Raw genomic sequence first — 21,752 nt, forward strand, 5'->3', positions numbered from 1 at the left:
AAGTTAGCTCTTAAAAAAAACACTCTTAGATATCAAAAAATCAAAGCCAGTTTTTTTACATATATTTCTATAGTTAATTCTAATCACTAGCATTTGGGACAGGGCACGGGCAGGCGGGCAGGTAATAACACTTAAGAGAGGCAAAATTTGTATGGAAAACCTAATTGTAATAATGCTGAAATTGAAAATTGAAACTGTTAATTAATCATTATTCAACAGGACTAGGCAAAGTCAATTAATTCATAACCAAATGTAGCTGTAGAACAATGGATTACTTACATTGGCTTTCATTACAGGTTAGACATCAGTGTGTGGATTTCATCCATAAGCTGTAATAAAATAAAATAAATTAGGAAATCGGCAAAAAAAGTTTAATTCTGTAATTTGTTCGTTTATGTGCTTAGTTACTGCATGATTCCCATGAGTATATATGGTATTATAGCGGAGTATATGTTTAGGGAAATGATGTCTTTTTTAAACTGAGCAGTTAACTAATATTTATATAGTGACTATAACCAGTCTTCATGAATTACCATGCTAAAAACTTGTTTATTTTTAAATACAGAGCTAGGGACCTCCCGTTTTCTTATATTCACTTGTGCTATGCATAAAAGGCCTTTACTGTCCACCTGAGCAACACCTCAGTGTAACTGAGCCCTGAGCTGATGTACAGGAGAGTAGCATCCCCTCTAAAACTGCCCCATTGCTGACAGGGGACAGAAAGAGTGAAAATGGGGGGAGCAGAGAGAGGCCTTATGGTGCCAATCCACAAATAATTTTGGAGTGGTAACATCTACTTTTTGAAAGGTAATGTATTAATTTCTGCTGATAGAGAGAGAGAGGTCTGCATAAGAATTACACTATAAATTGCTGTATGATAGGGTTCCCTTTCCCGTGCAGTGTCTGTGTCACTGGGCAGCAGTTTTTAAGGGCATCCATGAAGATACGAATACTGAAAACCTGACATAGATTTACTCTTTATGTTCATTCTAAAAGGGAAATGAAATTAAATGCAGATAAAACTTCTAGAAGTTCTAAATAAGATACTTCATGCTGTATTTTATAATTAGCCCTTACTGTTATGTTGTTTTGCATTAGCGTTACACTATTTTATGTCGCATCACTCTAGAATTGTTTAGATCATATAAATTCTTCAGTGCAAAATCACATGTCAAGTGGACCAATGTTTAGATTTTAAAGATGTCTTTTTAATTGCATTGTAACTGACAACTCTGTGTTGTCCTCATGTAATAGGCAGTATCAGGATGACTGTATTCTGAAATAGTCATTAATGGAAGACCATTGTATGCATAGGTCTCCAATGAGGTATGAATTGCACAGTCTCACGATTATGTCTCTCAGACTTTCCGTACTAACAAGAAAGTGCAGACTGTGAACTGTCCCTTTGGTGTATATTCCAGCCCCCAGATCAGTGCCCAGGAGGAAAGCTCCCTTTCCCATCCTCTTCTCTGGTTATTTATGCTGTGGTACTGCAGTTCTGTAAGAGCAGAGTCTTGTTTTTGAGTCTGGGCTGGCAAGCTGGTGAAGGTGGTATGAAGAAGTTGTCCCCAAAGACCTGCTCCACACTGAAGCTTCCTGCACAGAGACTGGGCTATATACCAACTTTAAAACCAGCTCTTCACTCATGACTCTTGTATTTAATTATAGTTCATATAAAATAACCATTATAATGTAAGTATCCATGACTGTGACATAGGATTTCAGCATTTTTTTCACAGCAGTATTTACTGTATTTAGTAACAAATTACTGAAATATCAGGAATGCCATTTTAAGTATCAGTTAAATGTGATACTTCGTGAATCGGGTCTTAATAGAATATAGAATCCCAGTGATGTCAGGCTTTGATTTTTACTTAGAGCAGATAAACTTAAAGCCCCAGTAGTACATAATTAGTCCTAATAGAAAAGCAAACTTTCTTTTATTTGGGTCAGACTTCATTTTTGTGCTCAGTATAGTGAACATGAGTAATGTATGGTAATAAAAAAATATTATGCAGCACAAACCTATTACATGTTCTGTGCAGATGAAAGTCATTAGTAAATTTTTTTTGTTCAGAGTAAAGGAAGTTGAAAATATGCTGTTTCTCATATTATTTTAATCCAAATGTTGTTATCCATAATTATTCAGCTTAAAGATACGCTGCTAGGTTCACAAATACCTAGTGAACTTCACAAAATTAATTACATTTCGAATAAGTGATTCAGGGTTTTAAGATTCAGACCTTAGGATGGGATGAATCGCCCTCTGGAGGTGCCCGTTTCAGTCTACTGACTTCACAGGAATCCTGCTTTGAACTGACTAGCTCAAACTAAAGTTAAGTGAGTGGCCTGTCACCTTAAGAGAGGAATAACTGAGCATTTCACACCTTACTAGGTCTTTTCTGTAGACCTCTTTCTTTTTAAGAATGGCTGCCTTATTCCTCACTTTTTCTGTCAGTGTTCTTCTCGTATTGTTTCTAAAATGAATAAGCACAATTGTTACTGTTGATATTTCCTGTGTATTTTGTTTTTTCCTGTCCTTTTGAATCTTGTTGTCTTATCTTTCCCTGTTTTTTTTTTTCTTTTTCCTGACTCTTTTTAGCTATCATCTCTTCTGAAGCTTTTCACTTGCTACCTCTCTGACCATCCTACCTTCCATGTTGAGAGTATTGTCCTAACTTCTGATGGGGAAGATTGTAGACCCTTTCCTTTGATGCTGATACCAGTATTTTCTGTGAGAGATAGTACTGTAGTGAAGACATAGAAAAAGAAGAATGTGGCACTTGTGAATTTTTGATGGTTTTGAATAGTCAAGAAGTATTGTTCTTCTGCCTTCATATAAAATGTGCTGGTTTCCTAATGTACTTGTAATTTAAAGATGTTTGTAGAAATGTAAAATCAAATGTGAAGAATATAAAATCCATATTAAAGACATTTAAATTTAACAAAATATAGCATTAGTCGTTATTTTAAAAATTGAGTCCTACATGGCTCACTTGCAAAAAGTGGGATAAATTTAAAAAGTTGTGTACTGGTAAAGTCTGACTTATTAAAAGGTGAAATTATTTTCTTCCTCCCTATGGTAATATTTTCTTGATTTATACCTATTAAAGATCTCTCTTTCTCTTGAGTTCTCTGTCTTCTCCCCTTTTTTGGTCCTTTTGTTAACCTAAGTAGTTTCCTGTTCCTTTCTGCACTGGACTCTCCTAACTCTTTTGATTCAATACCGATCCATTTTTCTTTCATGTATGCATCCATTTGCCTAAAATATTGCCTTAAGCATGATCATATATATTCAAGAATATATTTACTTCTAAACACTGGATCTGCTATTTTAGGAGTTACAATAAACCAGATAAGAAACTTAACAATTCAGTGACAGCATTTTAAGTTTTTTATGACACATGTGCCTTCATAGGATCGAAGCACCTTGCCTCCTACATTAATGGAATAATAATCATGGACAGAGATAAACATTCCTGTAAAAACATAGACTTATGGTACTTGTTCAATATAGGAATGCTAACTTAAAAAGAGCATCTGAATGAAAGCAAATATGCTGCATTCATAAATGGTATGGCAGAAGTTTTCAGATTTTATTTGCAGATAAAGAGAAATGCTAATGGAAGGAGTGCTTTGTATTGATAGTAATAGAAGCAGTTAAAGTTTAAAAAAAAAAAGACAACTAAAAGATGTACATCCATAAAATCAGGACAATTTTTGCAAATTATGCTTTGTTATAGCAGAAGTATTAAATAAAAGTTACTGTTTTCTGAGGGGTAGATACCTATATATTTTATTATCTATACTAAATGTTCTTTAGATAGTCTGAATTCTTTGGATTGCAATAAAAGGAATGCCAAGGACATGATAAAACATAAATAGTGAACTTTTCAGTTTAGATGTGTAAAATATGAAGCCTCTTCTGACACTTACAGTAATTTGCAAGAACTGGTAATAATAGTAACTTACTAGAAAATGATTGGAGGTGTGGCTGAGAATGTCATTTATGGTGCCTAAAAGTTTTTAACTAGTGTAGTTATAAGCAGGACTTTGCATAATTTTGAGCCCATTAAAAAAGCACCTTCTTTGCCAGATTCATTTACTGAGCATGAGGATGACATCACAGACAAAGAATTAGAAAGTAGAGGAAATTTGGAATCTCTAAAACAGTTACACTGATGATGAGTTTTTGTGTTGTACAGTAGTAGCAGTAAGTCTTTTGTTAGAATGAATCAACTGCAACTAATCTTGTAAAAATGAACCATATGAAAATTATCCATAGAAAAAGAAAGAAAGAATATTAAAAACTATGTAAAACCTGTTAGGATTTTCTGGGGTATATCCTCAAATGGTATAAAGTGGCATGCATAAAGTTAAGTCACCACTGCTTACTCTGAAGATTTGTCCTTTCTATTAACTATATGATACAATACAGATCCGGAAATAGTCCCTTACTTAATACTTGTATTCATTTTACAGTAGAGAGGTTACGGAATAAGGACTTACTCATCATGAGAAATAATACAATTCTAACAATGGCATATTATTGCTAGAAGGAAATACATCAAAATGACTTGAATTAGCATAGTTTTAGAAAATGACTTTGGTTTTGAGAGTACTGTATTGATACCGCTTGTTAAGTTACAAAACTATTGCTTGTTTAATAGTACTACTAATCTAAAATTTAGAGTTGTAGTTTGAAGATAAAATTATTTTTACACTCAAGTTTATGTATTTTTGATTTTCAATTTTTGCGTGATAATGTCTCAGTTAAACCAACCAGTTAAAATGTCTATCTTTTTAATATATGAAGAATAGCGAGGAAAGCATAGCTAGAAATACTAACAAAACAGGAAAGATTTTTCAACAAATGAATAAGTGTAACCATAGGGAAACACTTGCAAGAGGAGAATAAAGTTGAGTGAATATTGCTACATTGAGATGTGAAAACATACTTCATCTATAAAGTCCTGCAGGAAAAAAATAATGAAAAATTAGGTCTTTCTATTCATAAACACAGCTTAGGTACATGTGGTCTTGAGAGGTGCAGTACCACTACAAATTCCATGAAATGTTCTTTGATCGCATTACAAACAAGTCTGGCTAAGACATAAAGAGAATATAACTATCTGTTGCTATATAAGGAAGATAAGGTGAGGGAAGCATAATTTATAAAACAACCACAGTGCTTGCAGATCCTGCAATTCACATGGCTGGCAAACACAGAAATAATTTCACAAGTGAAAATGGAAGATGCAAAATCCATGAAGATTGTGTTGAAGGTTTGTTTCATTTGACTTTCTCTAGGATTATGAGGATCTCTACGATTATGATATATATACACATATTATAATATATGTATATTATACATACATATATTGTGATGTATATGAAAATACATGTGTGAAAAGCTGTAAAAGAGGAATTTGAGTTATATGCAATAAATGTTTCAAAATAGGCTACAGGGGATATTTTTGTATAGTACTTAAAACAACTGGAAGAAGTAATGAGAGTTAATTCAGTCCTGGATCTGATAGTAATCAGAAAAAAAAAGATACTAAATCTAAAATGAAGACCGTATGAATGTACAATACTTCTAGTTTAATAAAGAGACCAGAAAAAGGGTAAACATATCGTGAAAATCACTGACAGAAATGTGAAGAGTTTGAAGAGTAATAGCGGAAGGCTGGTTCAGCAATAACATTGCAATACAATAAGAGCAAGATTCCACTGTAAATAAATGTTTAGTGAAGTATAAAGTAGGAGAAAAGAAAATGGAACTGGAAATGGGAACTTTAAGCTTGCCATCATGCAAACATAAAATAAAACAGAAAGAAAGCTTGGACCATGTGATACTATCTGAGAAAGCCTAATTAGCCGCTTTGTTAGTATAGTTTTGCTAATATAATCTGAAAATATATGAAAGTTTTAAAGAAACAGTAGAAAGCTGATTTTTTTTCCAAATTTCTTCAACTTTTAATTTTTCTCTTTGTTTCCAATAGAGTAATACCAAATAAAAGGAAATGTGAGACCACTCTCTACAAATCAGATCATTTATTTGAAAAGATAGTTGAAGAGACAACAAACAAAAACGGTAATTGAAAAATTAGAAAAGTATCTGAAAAGATGAAGGGGTCCAGATTCTGTACCCCTGTTCTGCCCACTGGAGGTAGCACAAGGTAGCCAAGATCCGTTCCTACTCACAGACTGAAAATTCTCCTGCCGTAGGGAAGTCACAGTCAGCCTAACGCTGGTCTATCCCTCTCCCATGCCTCATCCTTCGCACAGGTTTGGTAATGGGAGCATAAGAAGGTACCCCGCTGTACCAATTTTCAGCTGCATTTACTTTCTTAGATTACATCTGTACTAGAAAACAAAACGGGCCACAGCCCAGTCAAGAGTTGGTAGCAAATTACAGTTCACATTCACGTGGCTAACCCATCTGCGCTCCTGAAGCTCTCCCTCGTTCATACTGCCTGCTAAGAAGTCCCTGACCCATGCTATTCCCCAGATCTTGCTGTGTCTTACCTGAGTGCTCATTGGCCTGAGCCAAAAGCATACCAAAGAGCATGCTAACAGTTAAATGGCATGGATTATCACATGGTAGAGCTCAATCATGTGCCTGGGCCCTGTTTAGCTCAGTAAAACAGATGCAACCTTATGAACTACATCCAGTTGGCAATAATTACGACTGTACTAGCCTGCTCTAAATTAAAATAGCAATGGCATGAAAACCAATAATCTATAGGTATCTTTCAGACTACTGTTTCTTGAACAGAACTGTCAATGAATGTGTAAATTTGGATGTAATGTGTGACTTAATAAAAAGGAAAGAAAGTGTAGAAAATCTGAAAAATTGATAAGAAAGTCAAAGGAGGACAATAAAAGGCAAAAGAGTACTTAGCTGATGGGGAAGTATTTTTAAATGGGAACTGGAAAGCCGGTTAGATGAGTGAATATTCTTTTCAAAATAAGCAAGGTTACAATAAAAAAGTCAATATTATGACCATTTGGATAAATAGATCATTATTAAAATGCAGTTTTGGTCCCACCTATGTGGACCTCCCTGTAGGGTAAAAGCCTAAAATATAATGCATTTGCTTATGGTGTTTTTTTCTGAGACTTTTGAGAAGGACCTGATGCTGAAGTGGGCACACTTCAATATAAAATAGTGAACCTTGTCATGCACATGATGGGATAAGTGCTTTACTGAATATTTATACAGATTTCAAAAAGGGATATGCAATAATACCTTGGGATTAACATAATCTCTGTATTACTTGGACAGTCTTCCAGTATGTGATATAATTACTATTAGGTTCCAGGTCATGTTTTGACCTAGTGAGGTCACCAGTTATTTTCATGATCATTTCTAGAAAACTACGTACAGGATGCACAAAAGGGGAAATAAAATTACATTCATAGACTACTTTGTGACCTGGGATTAACTGCTTAAGTCTGAAGACAGAAAATAAAAAGGGAAGGGAAAATGTGGCAAGTCAGACAATGTTGGAACATAATACGTTAGTTGAATATTGTCTTTTAGGTTACTGAGGGGTAAAGAGCGGAAATAAACTGCTCAAATGAAAACTATATGTGGATTCTGAAAGGGGGTCAGCTCCTCTGGTGAATGCTGAGGATCTCTACTTCCTACTTTACTTTGCAAAATCAATGCTTGAAATATCTGTCTAAAGTGTGGCAAACTCAAGAAAGGTATCACAATGCCATTGGGTTTATGTGAAGAAAGCTGTCACTATTTTTGTTTGTATGTTACATGTAAATATATAAAATTAAGGAGGTACTAGATCTGTTATATAGTGCTGTTATAACCACACCTATAATGCTCAAGGCATTTTGGTATAGTGTCACAGGTAGTTTAAAAGAAAATACATAAATGCAAACAAGGTAACCACTCTCATGAAAAAGTGCTAAATTTACTAAATGTATGTAATCCACAAACAAAGCGATTTGGGGTGATTAAAATTTTTATATATACAATACTGACTAATTTTAAATTTAGTCAGTATATAAAGGACATAAATGAAATAAATAAATTGGGCAAAATTTTAGGATGCTATCGATCAAAGGAAAATGGCCAGAAGTTGAGAAGGAAGATTGGGAGTACGTGTTTGGAAACAATTCTTAATAGGAAATAATTCTTAATGGAACCCTGGGAAGCAAATAGACCATCATAACAACTATTCAGCAATAAATTTACCTATAGATTAAGTAGCATAATTTACTTGGAGAAGCAGTTCTGCAGAAATGCAGGCAGCTTTTCTGGAGGAACTAACTGCCTATTCTGGCTTTATTGCCATCAACCGTAGGTGCAACACAGTGGGGAAGTATGTTGGGAAAAATCACTTCTGTAATATGAATGTATGATTCTGTACCTTTGGCTTCAGTAGAGTTATGTTCTTACAAATAATAGAAATATGTTCTTGCAAATAACAGAAACTACATTAAAAAAAGCAAGAGAACATCAATGAAAAATATAAGAAAGTAGAATTATATACACATAGGTGGAGAAAAAGATGAAGCAGATCTATCACATATATTACATACCTAGCTGAAAAAGAAAGTGTTCTTTTTTATAATGACCTTGTAATTTTGAAATGCAAATGCATTATATAAAATTCTAATACTATGATCCCCTCAAGCATAGTTTTAGAAAATGACATGAAAGAACCAAACAAAATATTTGAAGTTGTCTACTTCTCTCTGCATACATTGCATATTCTAAACCTAATGTCTGAACTGCTGGAACTGGTAGTTCCCGTTTTGAGGAAAAAAGTCATTTTAAGGCTTCTATGAAAAGAGATTCTGAAAACTGTTATGGCAGATAGTGCAGGTACAACTGTCTGCTAGAGAAGTGTTCATAAACTGCTTTTCTCTTCATTGCAAATACATTCTGTGCCCATCACTCCTGCTTAAATAATCGCTTGTTGGGGGTTTGCCTCTCTATGTTTCCCGAGGGAGTTGGGGGACATATAGTTTTTAGGAGCTGCTGAAAGCTACGTAGGAGCTGCTGGAAGCTACGGCAAGGAGAGATGACTACATCAAAATTTTGGCTGAAGGGTAGAGGAATTGTAAAAAGGCTTTTCCGGAGATGGGGAATGAGTGGCTCTGAGCAGGCGTGTAAGGCTGCTGGGAGGCCTTAAGCCTATTTACTCATTTAGTATATTGAGAGTACACCTAGGTATCACGGGATTTGGATGTTTTGCAGTTGGGTGGATTAACTAGATTACAAAGAACAACTACTAAATTTCAGGAATTCATTATGAAAGTACCCTATGAATAAACTATATGAATATTAAAAAGCAAAACCAAACCGTAGAAACCACTTCTTAGAAGAACTTTCATATGTGACTGTGGTATAGTCGCATAGTCTTGCAAGTGAAGTAGAGCAAAGAAGCAGAAAATCTGGGCTAGATGTCACAAACCACTGCCTGGTTTTTCTTTTTTTTTTTTTTCTTCTTTCCTAGGGAATAATTTGGAGATTCCTAGGATAAACTTTCTCTGGTTAAAAAAAGTAAAGAGACTGGATTCTCTAGAGGCAGGCATCTGGAAATAAATGTGAAGACAGCCAGCCACTGCAGCATTTAGAGCACTTCTTTGATCTGTTATTATCTTACATCCTTTGTTTTACTTTTCTTGGTCCATAATATTTCTGCTTTATTCAGACAAAACTCATTGAAAACAATGCAGAACATGACATACTTTTACACAAACTAATAATTGTGTAAGAATCAAAAAGAGACTCCATAGTATACTTCAACTAGCAACATCCTTCTGCCTGCATTTCAGCAGACATTGTCTGTTTTGAGACAATAGAGAGAGATACAGGCTTTGAGTCAAATCTTCCTTGTTTGATTCTCAAAGAAAACTAGATTTATGCCCGCCTGCCTATCCATCCATCTATCTGCTTATTTATTAAAAATATTATAATTCTTGTTTTAGCTGTTAAGCGTAAAAATAAAAGTTACAGTATTACTAAGTAGAAGGCATACAAAATCCCTGTTTTATCCAGTTCTTTGAAGAAAAGGAAAAAAATAACAAGTGAATTATTCAAAGAAAATTAAGTGTCATTACTAATTTCCAAAAAAGTTACTGAAGAGATGGACAGGTGCATTTTGTTTCAAGAGTCTGTGTGGCCTACTGCTCTAGAGTACCACAAAATTCCAAGTAATATTGATACTACCTACTTTTACAGATGAAGCAAAATCAAAGAACGCTCATGCAAAATGGCCAGAATAAAAGTCAGTGAATAAAATTGTTGTATCTCTGTGTTAAAATAAACTCTGGAAAAGGAAAATTATTTCAAAGTCCAGATAAAGATGAATCCATAGGAGAGCACACGAGTGAAAAGGTTTTTGGAAAGCAAGATTTATAAGGCACATTTCGAAAGAGTTGTATTTGTTTAGTCTAGAGAAGAGAAGACCGGGGAAAATAATCTGACATCTAAAGATTATTGTGAAGAAAGTGGTCATCAATTGTCTTTTGTACCCAGTTGTGGAAGGACAAGAAAAAATGATCTTAATTTACAGTGAAGAAGAACAGGCTACATATTTGGAAAATCCTTCTGAGTACAAGGACAGTTAAAGACTGGAACCAGGCTTTCTGGCGATGCTGGAGTGCCTTTCTCACTGGCAATTTAGAACAGATTAGACAAAAAGTTTCTGTCATCACAATGCTCTTACATCTATCTTCTTTCATAATTGTTGGCCCCACTCAATAAATAATCTGGAATATTAAGAAGTAATTCGAAAAATAAATTCAGAATGTGGAGGTGAAATTGGATAATCTGAACACATGATAAATCATAAAAATGTAGGTATCTTCTTTTGTCAATAGATGTATTCTTATATTTTGTATGCCTTTCTATATTTTAATTTTCACTTATTTTAATTTCAAAGTTCATATACATATAATTTCTATTTACAGATCATCGATAAGGATAAAGCATTTTACCTGTTCATGCAAGCAGTACTGTTACTCTACTTACACTACTTGATCCTCTGGGCAGGAAGCTGATGTCAGCATTGTCAATACCCTTTTGCCTTGGCTTCTAATTCTATCTAGCACATGCTCTTCAGGTATGTATAGGTTTGTAGATATTACGGGGAAATATTCTACGTTCAAAACACATGTAGTTTCTTTTAAGTCACATATAGATAAGTAGAGTTTATTATTTGACAGGATATCTGAAAAAGTCTGATTCCTAAACAAAACCAGAACTTTGATGATTAATTTTACTTTCTGTGGTTAACAGCCTATTTTTACTGTGATAAGTAAAGCCTGTTAGTAATAAAAATGAAACCTAGTATCTATGCTGTGATAATGGAACCCTAAAGTGAAATTAGTTAGTGATATTAGAAAGTATCACTTGTATTTCTGCTCCAAACCTCAAGATATTTTATCTTCCTGTACTCAAAAACAACATTAAAGAATATGTATGGTTCATGTTACCAACATTCATGGACTTGATTATAATGTGAATCATTCATGTATATGCTTTTGTTAGAGCATAAAATATGTAACATAAGAGAGCAAGGATATTGAAGGAATGAAGATCATTTGCCTATTCAGAATACTGGCTAGTATGTCTGTTCATTCTAAGAAATTCAATTTGAAGAATGATGAGAAAACCGTTTATATTTATTACTGTGGTAATCTGTTAGCTGCTTAAGGACTTACATATTCCTATCAACCGGTAATTAAAGTCTTCAAATTAAAGTGTTCATCTTCCAGTGTTTTTTCTTGTATTGGGTCTGCAACAGGGAAGGCTGTGAACACTTGCTAATGGACATTTTATTGTACCTTTTTCCTTCAAATTATTAGAAACATTTCAATTATTAGAAGCAGCTGTATTAAAAATGTGAATAGTGTACAGAGAACCAAGTGGCTTTCACTGAGTTAACCTCCCAGAGAGGAAGACCTAAGTAAGAGAAGTAGCACCCCTTCACTTTTGTAGCTCTCTCTGTCTTGTTATCTTGATATAGAATCAAGGCATTCCAGTATAACTTTTCTGTTTAATACTGCACTTGAATCATCTAGATTTACCTGGCTTTGGCTTATGTTTTTTTTTAAAGTAGGAGACATCTACTTATGCTGTTTGAGAATTAACTTAGAAAGAGACCACCAAAGTCTTAAAACCTTTATAATACAAGCCAATCTGGAGAAATTTTGTTGCCAACTTGGATAGAATTATTCAAGACTATGAATCACATACCACTGCAACTTTATATTAATACAGTTTATGTAGAAGAAAAATAGTATAGGTCAGAGAAGCTTTTGGAGGAACATGTCTAGCAAATAACTTTAGAATGTTTAGCTCACACTGTTTTTCAAGGGTAGGAAAATAAATTCCTGGATAGAAGTGAAATACTGCTTTAAAAAGGCCCCTGAATGCTTTAAAAAGGCCCCTGAAAGTTGAGTGACTTGACTTCTCATGAAAGTCAAAGAAGTAGCTTATGATCCAAGATGTTTCGTGAAGAGAGAATAATGGTTCTAAATTGTGAGATGCCCTAATGAATTGACGAAATTGAGAAAAATGAAAAAACTCCTAAGGCTCCTTTTACTTACAATTTAAATCTAAGGTTGTCTGGTTTTACTTCTCAGAACTTGCTTTTCAACATGTATATTAATTTAATAATTTTTGTAATTGAACAGTCACATTTATATGTATAGTTTGAAGTTATAAAATGCAAACTATATTTTCAGCTTTTCCATTTAATATTTTATTGAACAGTTTAAAAATAATTTTTGCTGACTAAAGAAAATATTTACTTAACCAGAGGGGATTTATTGTGATGAGAAATTTAGTTTTCCTGCATATCTTCAGAGGCCCAATGCAGCTACTACAGAAATCAACACCCAGCAAGGTGCCTGTGTCTATTTTGGATAGTATTTCAGAAAAATATAGAGATAATAATATAGAAGGATTTAACCCCCATTTTGAAAGGTGCCAATGAATTTATCATTTAATAATTTGAAAATATTACTTACAGATTAAATAAAGACATTCAGAAACAGTAAGAATAATTAAGGGCTGGTTAGGAAGGATATATGCAGTTTGATTAAGTGAGGTAAACAACCATGTAAAAGGAAACTGGAATGATACAATATTTATTTAAGTTGGCAGGAGAATGTATAATTGGAGGTAGAACTGGGAAAACAGGGTATGCAGTTATTCTCAGTTATTCTATTTTAGCAGATTTAATTATGTTTTAAAGTGGTGGTAATCCCCTTGTTTAACATAACCGCAATTGGACTGGACAAAGTAGCAGAAACTGTACTTCAGAAAGACAATCCTGTGGTTGGACATAGGTTGGAAAGTGTAAGTGTTAGCATTTAAGAGTGTGGAAGTTTTTTGGCCAATTTTGAGAAATAAATACGAAAATGTCAGAATTAAGAAAATATTTTCTCTGGAGTACTAGCAAGTATATTTGTATATAGTTTCGGGCTTTCCAGACTAATATCGTGATGTACAGTAACAGTATAAAGAGATGGTTGCTTTCTTAATGCGGTTTGTGTGTGTGTTAATTTGTATGGCCCAGTTTTCCATCTAAGTTGGCCAAAGCACAGAGAGTTTTTTTAATTGCCCAATTTTTATAAAGAACATGAATAACTCATCTGGGATGTTTTTGGCTGCTTCTTTGGGTGGTTGTGTAGATGGATTTCATTGCTGGTGTGTATGTGCCCCATAAATGCAAGGACAAATTATTTGGACACGCAGAGTCAATTAGATGGTATCAGCAGACTACTACTTGAAGCACCCTCATGTCCACTATCCTCAGGGCATTAAATAGGAACGTGAGTACAAACATTCATGATTTCATTATTTCCATCATACCGCAAAGATGAAAATAATGCAGTATATGTACTGTGTGATTCATTTGACTTTGTATGTAATAGCATAATTAATTTCATGCAGTAAATGAAGTCTCCTTATGACCATTAGCAAAATACAGTTTGAGTTCACATACTAGATATATCTGTTTATATATGCATAAAGGAGTCATAAGTTACTGGGGTTTAAGATTTTCCCTAGTGTGATTCTTCAGAGAGCAACATGTCCAGTAACATTTCCTTTTTCCAAGAGGAAACAACAGCAGGGGAGGGAGGGAGAAGACCTCCCTTGAACAGAAATAAATTTATTTCTAAATTCCACAAGTAAAGCTATAGTTATGACTTAAGACAGTGTCTCTTATTCAGTGTCCTAAAAGCTGAGCTTCTGGGATATTCTCATTACCAGGATCCATTTGTATTGGCAGGGAAGTCTGATGGAGGCAAGAGGAGCGTGATTCCCAGCACAAGTTGCTGCCCGTGCACGTAGCAAGGGATGAAAGATTCACCAGCAATATGGCGTGTCTTTCATTCATGTATTTTAAAGTCCAGAGTCCAGGGCCTGAAAAGACCTATTTTATTACTTGCATGCTCCCTGCAGGGACCTTGATAGTGACTGGCATTGTGTTGAATGCCTTATGTATTTATAGCCCCGATAGTAGTGATTGTATTTTCAGTACTGTGTTGTACATAGTGCTGAGTGACTTGTTGGTCTCGTGGCTTTTCTGTCTCTTATTCTCTAACAAGCTATCCGGCTTATTAGAAACAATAAACACCAGAAATAGATTCCCTTCTATGACTGATTGCAGAAGCAAATGTACCATTACAAATCGGTGACAGAGCCTTCTGTATCTACAACTTTACAGAAAGGGTGAGGGGGCTAGCAGTTCAGTGTCATCTATCAGTGCCTCAGCACTTTCATTTGCTATTTCAAATTCAGACTGAAGTACTATCCATAATCTCCTAACCAATCACTAATCCTCAGGGATTTTGAACTGCCAGCCTGCAAGATGTCTATTTTTACATAGGGGTCCATGCAGCAGAGAAAAGACATTAGATTCCTCATAGGGACTGGACTACATTACAGAGTGCTACCCTTCAGTCTTTCTCGTGAACCAAGCAGAATTTTCTGTTGGTTTTGTGTTCCCCCTGCCTCCTCCCAGAAAAAGTAGCCATCATCACAGCCTGTCACAGAAGATAAAGGACTGAAGTGTAGTACCACAACAGATGATCAATTCAGTTCACACACGTCTAAAACTATATAATCAATAGTTCTCAGTCTTAAAAAACACTTAGTTATGGTTTTGCTGTTATACGTCATATTATCAAGAGTTTTTACTTCCTAGAGGAGAGATCCTAGACAGTAACAGGTCAATTAAATCAGTTTCTAGGTCATCTTTTAAGATCAGTGAAAACACCTCAGCATTTATAGTCTCTCACAAAACATTCTGTACTTTATCTACATTGTGCACAAAGTTGACTGAAACCACAGCCTTGTAACTACCTGGTACATGCTGCATCAGATGTCTGTGGTACACAAAGAAGTCCTCTCCTCATTAAACTCCGAACAAACGATACTCAGTATAGTGTCATCTTCATACCTTAATGTACCAAGGGTCTGGGTGACAGACAGGTTTATTCAGAGATAGGGATTTGCTCACATTCAAAATCTCTGTGATGCTCCATCTAAATATCTCAGAGTCAGGACCCTCTGCCTTGAACAAAAAGTACATTTAGTTTTGTTTTTCAGGGACTTGCCAAACAAGTGCCGATAGTCAATGTGATAATTCATTATATGTTTTGTCAACAAGCCAGTGAGGGGCAAGACCATCTTCAGGAACTTTTATGTGACATATGGCTCTGAATTAAGCCAGTCAGAACCAGGCAACATTTGGGGTTAGAGTTGGTAACGTTAAAGGCTCTGAGCCTTTCTAACCTTCAGCATATTTAAGCATTGTAGCAGGGAGTCAACAACAATGACCTGTCTTCCAGAGTTACCTTCTTCAAATGGGAACTCCTAAAAGTGTGTTTGTTCATAACAGACAGGAATAGGTGTCCGGTTATAACTAGAGGGATGCTGAGAGCTCCTGAAAAAATGTTTTGTTTACCTGTTTAATAAGATGGGTTTTGTATGCCTTTTTTTTTTACCTTTCTTCGTGTCTTGTGAAACTTTCAGTATAATCTCTTTACCTGCTTAGCCAAACATACTCTTCTGAAATAATCAGATCCTGCAGCCAAACCTAGTATGATTACTGCTGATAGATTGGGCGTTGCCTAGGTGAAATGTGCTGACAGAAACTATTTTGCAACAGTACAGATCATTTTGTGTCAAATAGAGTCACTTTAACTAGAGTTACTCACAAACCTAAATGAAAAGACTTTCTGTTTGAGTATCTTAGCATCATCAGTCTTTCTTAACCTCTTCTACTTCAATAGTACGGGACTGTTCAATAGCTTTGACACTAACTGGAGTTTACATAATTTCTCTAAGATGCATTTTTCTGCAATAGCTGCTTATCTTCCTCTGTACAGGGATGCAATATACCTTACCTTGTAGTAAGATTTCTGAAAGGCCTTTGTTCATTTTTTTACCTAAGAATGGAGACCTGTCTTACCTATCCGTATAATTTTTTACTAATAGAAACTGGGCTTTCCTGTCTGCTCGAGAAATATTCCTGTGCCTTGTAAAACACATAGCAGGGAAAATGAGAGTATACTGCATGGGTTATGAATCTCCTACTGAAATAATAGGAAACTCTCACAAGCTTCTGCTGTTTTAATTATGATGTTAACTGTGCCCACTTAAGGTCTACTGCCAGACTCTAGAAACAATGCCCTCCTCCTTTAGAGGAAGCTTGAACTACTTCATCTTCAGTTTCCTACTTCAGTTTTTAGATAAAGTTTACATTGATTCCTTGAGCTTTAGTTCTTAGCAAGTAATTTTCTTAGAACAGGGCTGATTTCTGTGGATTGGCAAATTTTCTTCTCTTCATTTCCACTCCCTACTATTCTTTTAGATTCTGCTTGCAGAAAGACCAGCAGGGTTTTAAGAGCACAATATGCATGACTGCATCTTTTCCTCTAATGCATCTTCCCTAACAGTGGGAAAGAATGGCTCTCTCAGAATGTGCTCATCTAAGCTTCCAGTTCCCCAGGATCTTGGAAGGACTTCTGTGCAATAGCAGCTTCAGCATCTGCCACAGATAGCAGGCAAACTGGTGGTTGATTGGCAGAGCTAAGAAGAAATAGATTTCCAGCACAGGGGCAATGGACTCTTCTTCAGAGACTTTAATTACAGCACCCTTCTAACACTTCTTCAAAACAGCAATAAATGTTTTAAAATCACACATGAAAAGGATGGACAGGGATCTACTTTTCACCTTCTCTATCAATAAAAAAAAAAATGAAGGTGCATCAGGTGAAGCTGGCAGTAAGCAGGTTCAAAGCAAATAATACAATAAATTATATTGGTTTATATGTTCATGGCTAATATGACATTCTTTGTCTAAAAACAGTATGGATGAAAGAAGTTCACATGGATCTAAGGAGAGACTGCACAAGACCTTGGAAGAGAGATCTAGTAAAGGTCACTGATAGACAAACGACATCAGGCTCAGGAAACCCCCCGAGCTAAAACAAAGTTGGATGCCGGAGCCATGGGCATTATCAAATATGTCCGGTCCCGGTCCTCCTGTTCTCTGAAAGAGTACTTGGATAGAATTGGCTTATGTCTGCTGTTGGAGATAGGTACATGGGCCAAGTGTATGCCTGATCTGAACCAGTCTGAACTCTCATGTATTCTTAAAATAAGGTTTATTTATGAATCTTGGCCTACTCACAGTCTTTGCAAAAATGAAACAAACACTTTCAGGACCTCCCCCTCTTTAAATTCAACCAACTAGAGCCAACCTTAGTCAGTCATTTTCGTTCCTTTTCTGCACTGTCAGCTTTGCGAACTACATAGTCTGTGGTATTTCAAAGATTTTATGACATATGTTAATGAAATACCTCTACCTCACCTTTTTTTCCTCACTTAATCATGCCCTTACCTAAACCAAACTTTATTAATCTCTATCTCTTCAGAAACTTGTTGCTACTATTGTAGTTTTGAGTAGTGACTTTTCCTGTTCCTTATGCTGGCCTTCAGATTCTCTCTACTACCGAGAGGAAATCTTTGAGCCCGTCAAAGAATAGAGCAAGAAAATTAACAGAAAATCCATGGGATAGTGTTGTTTCCATCACAGTAATTTGCGAGGAGGAATTTCATTCTGATCCTTGTTAAGTGAATAAATCAAATACACAGATCTGTAATGCCAAATCTGTAAGTCATGTTCCAAAATTCAGCAAGCCAGGATCACAACCTTTAGACATTCTCAGAAATACCTTTTCTGGTCTTCCTTTCAACTTGAGGAGTTGTCCTGATAGTAGGTTTATCCTCCTAAGTCACTTAGCAAGGACAAGGAAAATTCAATGGGAAGTCTCTATATTTAGCAGAGGTTAAGGTGGTCGATGCTTATGTTCAGTTCCCGTGTTAGCTTAAAGTCCCTCCAATTTTTGGTAGATAGGCATAGGTGAATGCAGCTAGAGCTCGAGGAGGAGGAATAGAAAAGAAGGGAGGAACAGGGGAGGATCTAGAGCCCTTCATAGCATCCTTTCACCCTCTGCCTCCTGATGCTGGTAAATCTGCACCTGGACAGCCAGTGCTTTAAAAAAAAAAAAAAAAGCCTCTCCTGTTTGGCTTTTTACTTTTAACACCTCAGGTGTTGAGCAAATGAAGGCAAACCGCTGTGCCAGGGCTCTGTCTCTTTAACTTTGTATGTACACCAGCAGGCACAGTAGGAACCCATTCTGTTTTGAACATACTACAGCATAAATGGCTGATAAATCAGAAAGGAAGGAATCCACATTTTCTGTTACTTGTGTGGCCTCCTGGAATGATTAATATATGTTTAATGAGTTCTATATGTATGCTTTATTTAAATTAAATGTTTCTTTTTTAACAAGACCACTTAAAATTAAGTATGGAAGTAGGGCAGCCAGTATTAAGGTTAAATTTACTATAGTATTTTAAAATAACACAATAAAAATACTATGCAACACATTTTTTGATGCCAAAGTTTTAGAGAAAGTCAAACCACTGAAGCTGGCATAGCAGTTGGAACTATAACCTACAGAATGCGGAACCTGCTTCTGATAGCTTTTTTTTTTTCTCTTTTAATGTACTCATCTACTTTATATTAATGACTAGTATGTTCAAAATTGAAAAATCCACTGGAGATGAAAAAGCAGGCAATTTCTTTTCTTCTCATCAGGTCCATGAATGAAAACTGTAAGAGGATGAGATGTACTAGTTCTGAAGTCTTGAAGGTCATGCTGACGAGAAACAATCACTTAAGTTCCCCAACTAGCAGTGATTAGTCCTTACTGAATAAATCAGTGTTCAGTGCAGTATGTTCTGATATTTTTTTTTCTTACATGTTATGTACATCTATGGTTATTTAATTTAACTGATAAAAAATGAAGTGCTCTTTTGCTACATTTTAATTGAATTCCATTTTCCATCTACACACAGTTTACAAATTATAATTGGAAGACTGAATCATGTGGTAAAGAAAAGCCATTAAATTTTCTATCATAAAATGTAAAAATTAAGAATCAGAGGTTAGTTATATAGATGATTAAATAAAAATTGTACAGGCATGAAATAACAATCTGGATAGCAAAAAGAATAATATTTTGTAAAGAGGGTATATTTAGTTGAATAAGGGCCTTTGAAATGAAAAAAAAACCAAAGCAAATGTAAAACCGGACCAAAATAGACTGTGTAAGACAAGGTCTTTCTCTTTTCTGTTTTGAAAGGTAGCTAAAATTGATAATTTAACTCAGAGACACAAACCAATCCAGTCTGCTGATAACATGCATTTGTAGTTCTGGGTCTTAAACAAACACAATATGGGCCTTGCAAGTGCTTTAGAAAGCCCTGGTTAATAATCAGTTGTCCAGGAGTCCCCTCTGACCTGCACGGGCCCTCCTTCGTCTTGGAACAAAACCCTGGCAGCTGTTGCTTATATGAGCCATCATGGTGCAGTAACTGCACCCCTTGCCGCTGCCTCTGCCTCCCTCGGCTTTCTCTCTGCGTGTAGTGAGAGAAATGTGCATCTGCAACCTACGTTCAGAGCAAATTAAAGAAAGCTGGGCAGCTGAGTTACTGAGACCTGCCTCAGAATAAGGTAGAAGGAGATGACCTAGGGTTAGATGACCCTGACTATCAAGTGTGTTGCCTTGACAAATAGTAATTGCTTGACAATTGCTCTAGGCTTGGAAAACATATGTTATCATGTTCATGCTGTATCCACTGATAGAGATTGTTTTCATTACACATACTGAATATTTCTAACTCCACTGAACCTACTGATGTGTGAAAACGTAGATAAGTTCAAATTAGAGGTCTCAAACCTGAAAGTCTGAAACTTGAAAGTCTCTCCTTGTTCGAGTTACTCCTTTTGGCTAGCGGATGTCTGTCTTTAACTCAAGAATCAGCCTATGTCCAGCATCTACAGCGGTCTTTGAAATGCTTTTTTTCTTTTTTGAATGGTGTCTTTGTAAGAGCTGGAGAAGTTTCAATGAAAGAATATCTCAGTTTTGTGCTTGGTGAATGCTATTGTATTAATTATCTCCTTGTATAGGTTTCAGCGTTAAGGCTGTTGGACACATTAAAGAGCAGTCTACACTCACAGCTCAGTATTTAAGGCATATGCAGAAGTTCAGCATTGATTGCATATTTTATACACTGCAAGAATTTAAATTTTTTAGTCTGTACTGTAACAGAACTTCCTTTTGAACTACTGTCTACAGTTACTGTTTCCTCCCATTTCAGCAAAAGTTTTAGTGATAACATAAACATAAGCCTCTTTCAGTTGCAAAAGATTTTATTTTCTTTGAAATAAAGTATTCCTTTTTCTGAAAAGCTGCTGAGTCTCTCCCTGAAATATTCTTATCTTTTTGTGTTTTTCCTTATACCTTAACACGTGTCTGCTTAAGTATCAAGAAACTTCTCAGTGCAAGAAAGTCTGTAGGGAGACATAAAAGATGACAGGAATTTTTTTGGGGGGTATAGATTGCTAAAATAAAAAAAAAAAAAGGAAGGGGAGGCAGCACACTATGTATAGCACTCACATGGGCTCAAGTGGTTAGAGAGGTATACGCTTGCTCTATTAAAGAAAAGGCGGCAGGAGTCTGTCAGGTGTCAGTACATGGTCACTCGTGACCTCAGGGACATAGAGAGGTAGAATCCTTGTGACATGATTTGCAAGAGAATGTGTGGGCTTTGATTCATTCATTTACACAGCATCAGAAAACAAGTAAGGTACTGCTTTCTTATTTGATGAAGACTTCAGTCATCCAACTCAGCACCTTCCATTAAACTTATTTTCTTATCTTTCCCTCCATTTTCATGTGCCTCTTGCATATTTCCAGCAGGCTCTCCCTCTAGAATGATGAATCATATGCATGAGAAAAGGACAGTTTTGCTACTACTTGTTTGTAGTAGCAAATGACAATTTGTTGTCATATGACACAACCTGTCATTATTTTAATTCTTGCTTTCAAATTAAATGTCTGCCAGTCTGTATGTTGAAATTGTGTAGTATTAACAACTACAATAGTAATACCTAGATCTAATATACAGCTTTTTATCTATAGATCTCAACCTTTTTTTAAACCTGGAATGGGATTTTACTCTTTTTGAAACTCACAGAGCTCAGACAGAAGTGGCTGAGGCAAGATTAAACAGCATTTATACCTTCTCACTGTTGGGCCGTTTGACAGATGACACCATAATGATACAGCTCTTCTAGCCTCTGAGTGCCACTGACTCACAGCCCAGCATCTATGCAGTGCTT

The 21,752-nt window shown here is 35.6% G+C and overlaps 2 long non-coding RNA genes across 5 annotated transcripts in view; one reads left to right on the forward strand and one right to left on the reverse strand.

Moving 5' to 3' along the window:
* LOC142077690 (uncharacterized) overlaps positions 1–21,752 on the reverse strand; it is a 73,961-nt gene that overhangs the window by 45,163 nt on the left and 7,046 nt on the right. The window contains exon 2 of the long non-coding RNA XR_012671972.1: positions 280–329. This is a non-coding gene — a long non-coding RNA (uncharacterized LOC142077690). The remainder of the gene's footprint in view (positions 1–279; positions 330–21,752) is intronic.
* The window catches only part of LOC142077691 (uncharacterized), a 50,876-nt gene that overhangs the window by 23,442 nt on the left and 5,682 nt on the right, over positions 1–21,752 (forward strand). Inside the window, exons 5-7 of one of the 4 annotated variants that reach the window (XR_012671973.1) lie at positions 6,006–6,097; positions 10,948–11,099; positions 13,678–13,818. This is a non-coding gene — a long non-coding RNA (uncharacterized LOC142077691). Of the gene's footprint in view, positions 1–2,602; positions 3,130–6,005; positions 6,098–10,947; positions 12,588–13,677; positions 13,819–21,752 lie in introns of those variants that run through there. The other 3 variants (XR_012671977.1, XR_012671976.1, XR_012671978.1) reach the window with 3 other exon arrangements.

The sequence above is a fragment of the Calonectris borealis genome, chromosome 1, assembly GCF_964195595.1.
Source record: "Calonectris borealis chromosome 1, bCalBor7.hap1.2, whole genome shotgun sequence".
Classification (NCBI taxonomy): Eukaryota; Metazoa; Chordata; class Aves; order Procellariiformes; family Procellariidae; genus Calonectris; species Calonectris borealis.